Here is an 11,430-nt window from a genome sequence, read left to right on the forward strand (position 1 = left end):
TGCCAGTTATCACCACTCAAATCTCACTATGGCAAAAAGTCCAAATCTATTTCCTGAGTTGATGGGTTAAGTTTCCTTAACACCTTACAGGGTAGATACTAATGGCATCTTCTCCGGGTTTACCTGAAGGCAAGTGTTGAGTTTGGAGGTGGCCATTTGCTAATCACAGCCTCGACACATCAGTTCTTGGAGCAGCAACCGGTGAAGCATTAATTACCTGAATCACTTAGGATGCAGCTCCTGGGCCGCGAGAATTGGTTAAAAGTTGACCACTTCACCATGTTGGGATACTCCAAGCGATATACAGAAGTAAATTCAAATGCAAGATGTCCACTTGTTGTTTTTTTTTATTTTGATGCACATGTGACAGTTTTGTTTTTATTAATTTATTTTGTTTCTGATTTTGTTTTTTGTGCCCCAGTGCACAAATTTCTTTTGGACTTTAAAAGTTTTTTTTTTCCTTCTTTTTATTTAAAGAATAATTTGTTTTCGTTGTTTTATAGCGGACCATTTGATTATGTCAAATCTGATGTTGTGGTTGGACTGAAGGAGGGTCGGTGCTTGCTATGCTTGGTGCATACCTTAGGGAAGAATGTGGAAAAACTCATAACTTTTTTCAATCTGATATCAAGGCTGGCAATTGAATTCAATGTAGTACCTTATTTTTTGCTCAACTGTGGTGCAGATGGGATGTTATCCAACGTATCTTTTTATTTAATTTTCTGTGAATAGGGGAAAATAAATTGTTTTCTATTAAGATTTGAGTAGTCTGAAGTTTTGTGTTCCATTTCATCAACTGAATCTGTTTGGGCCGAACTTGGTTCCTGAACTAAGATGAAATTCCTGTATACATTAAAAACCTAATAAATAAAAAGTATTTACTTTTTTACACAGTGCACCCAACTGAAATATTTGATTTGGAAGTGTTCCCTGCGATTATTTTAGATCTATACTGAAGTTAAAGACATGTCAAAAAGATAGACTTAAAAGCAAGCGGAGGTTGGAGAAGTACTCGGATCTTGTACTGCATTACAAGTAGAATTTACCAGAGTGTCTGAGTACTCTATTACAAGTAAAGGTCCTGCATTCCAAATGTTACTCAAGCAAAAGTATTGGTATCAAAATATACATGGCGTACTTATTATGCAGATTGATCAATTTCAGAATAATATATATGATGTGTTTAGATTACAATGATTGATCATTAAAGTGTTATGCAAGCTGGTAAAGGTGCAGCTAGTTTAAATAAGGACAGAGGGTGTCGTATTGTAATACTGATATTCTGTACAAACTGAAGTCCACTGAGACAAATGTAACATTTGTGATATTGGGCTATATAAATAAACATTGATTGATTGAAATAACCTGTATACCAACAGGGTTTTTCAAAAATGTTTTTCCTTGCATGGCCTCAGATCTACTTCATATAGTAAACAAATCTCCTCACTCAGGTGATTTTCCACAGGCCCTGAAAACTGCAGTCATTAAACCGCTCTTAAAAAAAGCATAATCTAGACGCTTCAGTAATGAACAATTACAGGCCCATATCAAACCTTCCATTTCTAGGTAAAATCATTGAAAAAGTAGTTTTTCAACAGTTGAGTAATTTCTTGCATTTAAATAACTGTTTGGATGTGTTCTAGTCAGGATATCGTCCAAACCACAGCGCTGAGACTGCTCTTGTAAGGCAAGACAAGTTTATTTATATATCACCTTTCAACACAAGGCAATTCAAAGTGCTTTACAAAAAATGAAAGACATTAAGAAAATGGCATTTTATATCAGTCATTAAAAAGAAAAGATAATAAAATAAACATTAAAAGAAAAAATACATGGATAAAAGTTACAGTGCAGTTTAAGATTATAGTTCAATTAAAAGCAGCGGCAAAAAGAAAAGTCTTCAGCCTGGATTTAAAAGTAGTCAGAGTTGCAGCGGACCTGCAGGTTTCTGGGAGTTTGTTCCAGATATTTGGAGCATAATAACTGAACGCTGCTTTACCATGTTTAGTTCTGACTCTGGGGACAGAAAGCTGACCAGTCCCTGAAGACCTGAGAGATCTGGATGGTTCATAATTTAGCAGGAGGTCAGAAATGTATTTTGGGCCTAAACCATTCAGTGCTTTATAAACCAGCAGCAGTATTTAGAAATCTATTCTTTGACACACAGGAAGCCAGTGTAAAGACTTCAGAACAGGAGTGATGTGATCCACTTTCTTAGTGTTAGTGAGGACTCGAGCAGCGGCGTTCTGAATCAGCTGCAGCTTCCTAATAGATTCTTTAGTGAGACCTGTGAAGACACCATTACAGTAGTCGAGTCTACTGAAGATAAAAGCATGGACAAGTTTTTCCAAATCCTGCTGTGACATTAGTCTTTTAATCCTAGATATATTCTTTAGGTGATAGTAGGCTGATTTAGTAACTGTTTCAATGTGACTGTTGAAACTCAGGTCAGAGTCCATGACTACACCTAGATTTCTGGCTCTCTGTTTTGAACATTGCAGACTGAAGCTCAGCGCTAACTTTTAAACGTTCTGCCTTGGCGCCAAAAACCATTACCTCAGTTTTATCTTTGTTTAATTGGAGAAAGTTCTGACACATCCAGTCATTGATTTGTTCAATGCACTTACTCAGTGTTTGAATTGAACTAACAGATATAAGGAGTTTTTTCAACAACAAAGTGGAGCAGAGTCCTCTCCTGTCAGACTGAGAGACTCAGTGAGCTAAAGGACTCTGTTATCTCAGTGGGTCTCAAACGTTTTGGTCACCATTAATGTAAACAATTATTTCCGAGGCATACCTTTTTATATGATAATTTTAGTTATACAAAAATAAGAGAATAAATGAAAAACAGGTATGAAATACTATATGACAGTAAAAAAAGAATAAAGTTTAAAAGGGTGATTTGTAAAATATCCATAAAGAAAAAGTAAATCTGTTAACAGTTCTGTTTCAAATGGGTGTTGAGAGATGTATCCATAGATCTCTTCATTTTGCTCTCAAAGTGCACCAGATTGATGCTTTTAACTTCAATATTTAAAAATAAATCTTCCCGGGGGAGCTTGCCCCCGGACCCCCCTATGTTAGGTCCACACACCACCTGTAAAAATAGCACTTTACCCCTGCTTACACCTATATGCCGTGAGCTGATTATCGAGCCTTCATTGTAACAGTCGCGGGTACACTGTGTATGTGCGTGGGGATTGTTGCAGTAGAACATTCCACTGTAGCCTCCCATCCATACATACCACTGTAGCGACCGGTACATTAATGGGAAACCCTAAATGTTTGAGCACCCTCTATGAAACGTCAAGCTTCCCCACAGCCCCAAAAGAAATCTCTGGCGCTGCCACTGAGCCTGACTATTTGTGTTGGGGGGGCCCGACTTTTTTTTTTCTCCAAAAGGGGGGGGCCTGACAGAAAAAGTTTGAGAACCACTGGTCTACGTCAACCCTAAAAGCGGAGGTGCTGTAGACGCTAAATACCATAGCTAAACACCAATCATACAAAAGGAACGATGAAAGATTGTAGCCAAGGCAGCAGAGCTCTGAATATAGCTCTTGTTACTCTCTCTCACTCACTCTCTCACACACACACGCACGCACACGCGCACACACACACATACCATGTATACATCACTTCAGGGGACATTACATTGACTTACATGCATTTCCTGGAGACTTATCCTAACCTTAACCATAACCAACACATGCCTAACCCTAACCCTTACCCTTAACCTAACCAAGTCTTCACCCTAAAATTAATGATTCCCCTCATGGGGACCTCCAATTTGTCCCCATAAGGGAGGCGAGTCCCCACACGTGACTGTAAACAGATTTAGGTCCCCACAAGTATAGTAATGCTAGGCCACACACACACACACACACACACACACACACACACTAGGGCAGCCTCCACGATTATGGCAAAAATCATAATCACGATTATTTTGGTCAATAATTGATATCACGATTATTAAATACGATTATTCATTGGCTTTGAAAACATCAATTTATTGAACTTTAAAACAAATAATAATTTGAACAGTATCTTTTTAACTGTTGATTACCCTGAACGTATAATTCAACTGAAAAACCAATACAAAAATAAAGTGAATAAATTATATATTTAAATAAATAATATCAAAATAATAAATACCAATAAACAAGATCAATAAATATTTTGGAGCGCACTTCCACAAGCTACTAAACATATAAATATGATAAATAAAAATAAATTAGACTAAAATTAATTGGATCAAATGTGTTGTAGTGCACTGTCACAACCTAGCAAAGCTAAATAATAGTTTTTTTCGATTATGTTGTTTTTGTAATTGTGGCAGGCCAAAATCGTAATTGCGATTAAAATACGATTAATTGCACAGCCCTAACACACATACAAGCACACAGAGACATACACACATACACACTTTTTGGCTAACACAGTTCTGTACTGTTATGCTGTTATGTTCAGTCATTGTTCTTATGTTGAACATGAATACATTTACTTTGTAAGTAATTATGGGACAAGAGAGAATGCACCAGACAGCATCTAAGAAAAAATCTAAATGTTCTAGGGGGAGGCCCCCCAAACCCTTCGTGCGACATTTTGTCCTTGCGCATTTTTTTCCCCTGTGGGCCATCTAAGGATCCCAAAATCCTTAATGTCATGCACTGCCTATACTGCAGGGTAGCTTGTGGATTTACTCCATGTTTAACTAAAGTCTGATTTAAGTGACATGTCACTTCGTTAATCCAAATCTGCAAAGTAACTAAAGGTATTAAATGTAGTGGAGTAATAGTACACTATATACTTCTAAATAGTAGTTGAGTAAAATAACAAAATAGCATAACATTGAAAAAAGTACAAGCTAAAATTCTACTCAATCCCACCTCAGAAAGTAAGTGTATCTGTATCACTCTCAAATGGCCTGTAGTATGCTCAGTAAATGCATGTTAATTAGAAAGGAGCACAATAAAAAGTGTTTTTGCCATCTATGAGCTCAAACAATGTTGAATATCATATGCAGTGTGACAGACATTTAAACATGAATGTTACAGCTTTCCTAATTAGTCCAACATCTGCTATTTGTCCATAAGTGTTCATTTGATATTAAAGTTTCAAACTAGGTGACTTCCTTTCTGAGCTAATAATGAGCTTATGTTATCACAATGGTGGTTTTGAAATGACAAGCTCAAACACCGGTTGCAATTATAGTTAACTTCAGAAAACCACCCTAACCACAGGCAACACTGTTTCCTCTCCCCGTCACATACGTTTATTGAACTCACAACAGACGATCGTGGTAAAGAATATTGTTTTTATTCTATATTTTGGGTATGATGAGTATCTCCTTATAATGGGCATTGTCAGCAGGCTAGACTGTTCACTAGTTGTTGGTAAACTCACTTTCTTGCTGACAGAAAAACTTCCCAAGTCTTTCTGAATGAATGTTATCCATATTTAAAATAAAATAATGGGACAATATATTATGAAAGGAAACCTATTCATTATAGAGGAAGAATGTGGTTCTGTCTTTCAGCAAGAAACTGTTTACTGGTTTAAGAAAAACAAACAATCTAAAGGAAGGTAAACAGATGCAGTCACCTTTCTGTTTACTGGGTTAAGAAAGACAATCAATGGAAACAAATGTACACAGACTGCAAAAGTCAAAGCCAGGCTAATAACATCCCCTTAACAGCAAGTTGCGATCTTTTATTAATTGAAAATAATATTTTAAAGGTCAAATATTATGCAAATTCCACGTTTTCATGTCTTTTATAAATAAACATGTGTCCCCTCTGTGTAAAGACATTCTGAAAGTTTCAGGAAAAAAGATTCGCTCCCTTTTTGTCCTGATCCATTTATATAAAAACTTGTCTGAAAATGAGCTGATCAGATTTTGGCCACTTTATGATGTCATAAAAAATGTTTTGCTTGTGTAACCATTAGCCAATCACCAACCAAGGTAACCCCCGCCCTCCTTATCCCTTCCTAGAGCACCATTGTATTCTTTTTAACCAAATATCTCTCAGAGGGGCGTGGGGAGTGGCTCCTTATTTTCATCTAAAGTAACAGACAGAGAATCAGCACTTTTGAAACGGGGCTGAAACGGAGGGGATTATGGGATGCTGCAATGATCTGTTTGGAGTTTGGAGCCAAACACTTCAGAGACATGTTTTGTATATATCTGAGAACTATAATATATTGATTGAAAACAATAGGGGACCTTTAAAGACTTGCATGGTCTGTCCCAATGCCTGTGTGGAGAAGTGATGCCCTGAGTTTATATAGGCTTGTTTGAGACAAGCGAGACCGACACCGACCTGCGCAATTGCGATCGCCGTCTTGCTAGTGCGTTGCATGATGGTTAGTCATTTTGTCCGACTTGCTCTGGAGGCTCGCCTATATGAGACGTTGAAATCTCGCGGGACAAAGACGCCGGCAGCCTTGAGAGCGAGGCTGAGCAGTTTCTCTCCACGAGCTGCGGAAGCGAAATGCTTGATGGGAAACGACCTTCTTATTATCAACGACTCACTGGTATATCGAGCGGAGCGCTCATTGGTGGTTTTTACCTGCTGAGGAAACTCTCCAATTGGCTCGGAAAAGGTTTGTTGTTGTTTTGTGTCAGTTTTACGTCGCCACTTGAATTCACATTTTTCATCATTGTTCCACAATGTTTATCATCATGAAATTAATATCTATATATGTTATACTATACTTGCACTGCTTACCGTTTTCATACTTTATATCTTAGCATATTCATACACACTGTTAATACTGCTCATACTGCTCATAGGCTGCTGTGTGTATCTAGTGTATTCATACACCTCACTGTTTATTCATCATTCAATTCAGTCAATATTTTATTCTGTAGATTGTGTACATTGCTTTCCACTTCACTGCTTGTTGCACCTGGTTAGAAGCTAAACTGCATTTCGTTGTCTCAGTACCTGTAATCTGTGCAATAACAATAAAGTAGAATCTAATCTTGAGCAGGAACAAATGTATTTACTTAGTACATATCTGACATTAACGATTAAACACATTTGTGCATTCTTTATGAATGCAAACCGAGTCAAGCCGACTCCGAGAGGAGAGACACCTCTGGAGATCAGAAGAGAGAAACTTGCTCTGTCATACTGGGTCAGGCTACAAGGAAGTGGAGAGGAAAATATCACAAACAGAACACTACAGGATTGCTGGGAATATACAAAGTTCCAGGGGCGTGGGTTTGGCTGGAAGGGAAAGGAGAGAACGAGGGCATATGGAGGGAGACCATAAAGTTTGCCAAAGCAAGCTCATTTAGCCGTGTTCCCCCATGGCTTTTCCCAGAAGCTAATATCGATGTAAGTATCATAGAAAAGAAAAAAGAGTGGCAAATAAATGAAGTGGGAATTAAAACGAGTATACCTGAACGAAAAGTATTACAATTACCTCAACATGTACACAGATGGATCTAAGAAGCAAGAATGCGTGGGGATAGGGGTATATCCCAGAATTCAAAATATCAATCTCAAAATGAGTGTCAAATAACTTATCAGTTTATACAGCAGAAATACTAGCAGCAATTATTGGGCTACAATGGGTTGAAGAGGTCAGACCTGATAGGGTGGTGATATGCACAGACTCACTATCTGCTTTGAAAAGCATACAGTCGACAATAACTGTTAGAGAAGATTTATTTATTGAACTTAACCATTGCTTACTGAGACTTCAGAGGAGGGGAATAGATGTGCAGTTATGCTGGGTGCCATGAGGGGGTTAAAGGGAATGAGCATGCTGATAAGTTAGCAAAAGGAAATAGCAATACCAGTTTCACTTGGGAAAGGAGAAGGAAAAGCAATAATTAAGAAGAAAAGTATGGAAATATGGCAGAACAGGTGGGAGGAAGATCAGAAAGGGAGGAGATACCACAAATTACAGAAATCAGTCATAATAAAGATCTATACAGAAAGGAACATACGGGAGGAGATCACTAGACTCAGACTGGATCATGCAGGATTAAATGGCACAATGTTTATAATGGGACAAAGCGAAGTTGAAGAATGCAGGTGGTGTGGAGTGAAATAAAATGTGGAACACATCATATTACACTGCAACATGTACAAAACAGAGAGGGGAAAACTGAGAAACAGGGTCAGAGAGGCAGGAAGGGAGTGGAGCCTGATGGGGATACTGGGAACAGAAGGTGAGGGGGTTAAGAGCTACCAGGAAGAGAGTGGAGCCTGATGGGGATACTGGGAACAGAAGGTGAGGGGGTAAGAGCTGCCAGGAAGGCCATTCTTAAGTATTTGAGTGAAACAGGATTGATTGGAAGAATTTAAAACAACGTAAATACAATGGTATAATTCCAAGTGGTGATAGGATGATGTGGTGATACACACTCTTTACAGTAGGTGGCGGTATGCACCTTAAAGTTGTTTGCAATCCGCCAATAACTGAGAGAAGAAGAAGAAGCCGACCCCGAGCTGTCCGACTTCAGGCGAGCTTTTTGAGACCTCCTCCGGCTGCAATCGGCTATTCTCGTCTACTTTCGAGTTTTAGAGGCGAGCTCATCTGAAACGAGCCTGATAAAGTCACCACGTGACACCGGCTATATATCCCGGTGTCGTCAGAGGATCTGTTCCTTTTCACGCTGCGCGAGAGCAACGTGGCTACATTCTTGTAGGCGACAGCGTTCGGTTTCGTGACTGATCCAGTCGGAGCCGCGGGTTGTTGACTCGTCCTCCTGGAGCTGTAGCCGGCTGCGCAGAGCTTCGACGGAAAGGTCTGTGTCAACTTTGTTGGTGACGGCACCCTCTCCCAGCTAAGTTGTCCTGATTGCTGTCTTGTTTATTGTTTGGCTTAGACATTCTGGTGACGACAGTGTTCCCGCTTCCTCTCCCATAAAGTTGCCCTTATTGTGCCATGTTTTACTTTTTTGCATAGCTGATTGTGGCAGCGTTGTGCCCGAGCTATCTTTAGCATTTTGAGTTTCCAGCTTTAGCTGCGTTTCTCGTTTGATTTAGATCAGTAGCATGGCTCAGCCTAACTATATCGCTGTTATTTATGGGTTAAATGCAGAGAATAATTGTCACACTGTGCTCTGCATTTGTGACCATTAAAGAGGGTCTCATCCCTTCCATTATTATTAGTATTATATTATAGTGTGCACTGCAGACATTTTAGAGAGCAAGGCAAGCGCCTTTCTTGGCATCTGCAGGCAGCATGGAGAACTGGATACAGCGTGGGAGGCGGGGCCTCATTCATTCCTATGAGTTGCTCATGAAGATAAAATGGCCCAGTCTTTGAGAGAGCGAAACGTCACAGATTACCCATCATGCCTGAGAAGTACCCGTATGTGCGCTCATAGAACATGCGCAACTTTAACCGCGTCAGTAGGGACTGTCACTACCCGATCCGTCACCCTGCCCGATCGGTTCTGCGCATGTGCGAGAGGGTCCGCCATGTTGGACAACTCCGGACGGCAACACCAGATGGACACTTGACACAGTGGCTTTTAGCAAAGCTCAAAAGAAAAACCGAGAGAGATGAGTTATTGTTATTACAACGTGACTTCACTATTATTTAACAACTCTTTTTATTGGGTTCTTTTATTTGGGGTTAAGTACATTGTCAGAATAAGTGAGGAATGAATTTAACTTCTGTTAGACAGCCATATGCCATACATTTTTGCATACATTCACAGTAAATATTTATTCAGTATGATAGCTGTCTAACAGAAGTTAAATCTATTTCTCACTTATTCTGACAATGTACTTAACCCCAAATAAAAGAACCCAATAAAAAGAGTTGTTAAATAATAGTGAAGTCACGTTGTAATAACAATAACTCATCTCTCTCGGTTTTTCTTTTTGAGCTTTGCTAAAAGCCACTGTGTCAAGTGTCCGTCTGGTGTTGCCGTCCGGAGTTGTCCAACATGGCGGACCCTCTCGCACATGCGCAGAACGGGACGAAATAAAACGATAGTTACATCTGTAACTACGGTACTATGAATCCCGGATGACCGCCAGAGTATCTTGTCGCTCGGAATTATTGTGTGCTCGCGAGATTCTGGGAACAGATCCTCTGACGACACCGGCATATATATATAACCGGTGTCACGTGGGGTGACAGTGGCTGCATCTCACTTCGGTTAAATTAAATCCTTGCGTCCCTCACTTGCGTCGTTTCCCTGAGTGTAGTCCCTCCCACCAGGGAAGCATGGGGAGATGTAAGAAAACCACGAGAAGCAGGGACATGAGTTTTAAGAGCAATGAGACGACCTTTCCTCCGGAGCATCAAATGAAGCGATGTCCGTTTGTGACAACTCCGCACAGCTGGTCGTCTGACAGCAGCCAGCTCTGTCCGCGTTATTTTTACAAACACCACCGTCACACATTTACGGACAAACTTTTGTATCATCCCAAATAAATAAAATAAAAACTCATTCTCAAAAAAGATAACCGCCATTCTTAAAATGTATAAACGTACAATAGTTTCAAAACCGAGTTAGATTAACATTCATTGGATTGCACACTTTGTTTGTTTGTGTGGATATGAAGCAAATTCACATTTTAAATGGTACTTAAAGGTGGGTTAGGTAATTTGAGAAACCAGCTCAAGTGCGCTAGAATCTGAAAGTACACAACCGGAAAAAATCTGCCTCTTCCTTCAGACTTCCTTACAGAGCCCCTCCTCCAACACTCACGAACCCGCACATGCTTGTGCTTATTGTTAAATAATAAACTCTTTTTGTCTGCTTATTTGAATATAAAGCCCAGTATCTGGATATGATGAAAAAGCCTTTATTGAAAAAAGATGATGCATTTTGTTTTAATTTCTGATCCAGATATGCCAAATGATGTTAAGCTAAGTGGCACAGTTGAGTGTTTGCCATTTAAGTCTGTGCAAACCACACTGCCAATGTTTTTTCACTTTGCCATTCATTGTTTTTAGTACATGAAAAATGTCCTTTTCCTCATGACGGAACGTTTCTAAAAGTTGTAATACATTCCACCTCTCGTGGAACGAGAACACATGGGCTCAATAATCAAGTCCACTATATGTCATTTAACCTGTGTTAAATCAATGTTCTTCTATGTGCAGAGATGCAGCCGTACGTGGGCGTGGTTCTGCCAAACCTGGTGGAGGTCATCAACAGACCCAACACACCCAAGACTTTGCTGGAAAACACAGGTACACACACTGTCAGACACAGGCCGTTTCTCAATGTCGAGTATGCCTGCTGCAGAGCCACTATTTCAAGTATACTACGTCATCGTGTGGCATCGAAGGACTGTTTAAATGCATGTTAAATGCCCAGCATTCGGCGCCACTCGATGACGTAGTATACTTGAAATAGGGGCTCTGCAGCAGGTATACTCGACATTGAGAATTGGCCACAGTTTAGGTTGTATGTACTTCAAACATTGGGAAGCATTTGAGTGT

This window comes from Pseudochaenichthys georgianus, chromosome 8 (assembly GCF_902827115.2).
Source record: "Pseudochaenichthys georgianus chromosome 8, fPseGeo1.2, whole genome shotgun sequence".
NCBI lineage: Eukaryota > Metazoa > Chordata > Actinopteri > Perciformes > Channichthyidae > Pseudochaenichthys > Pseudochaenichthys georgianus.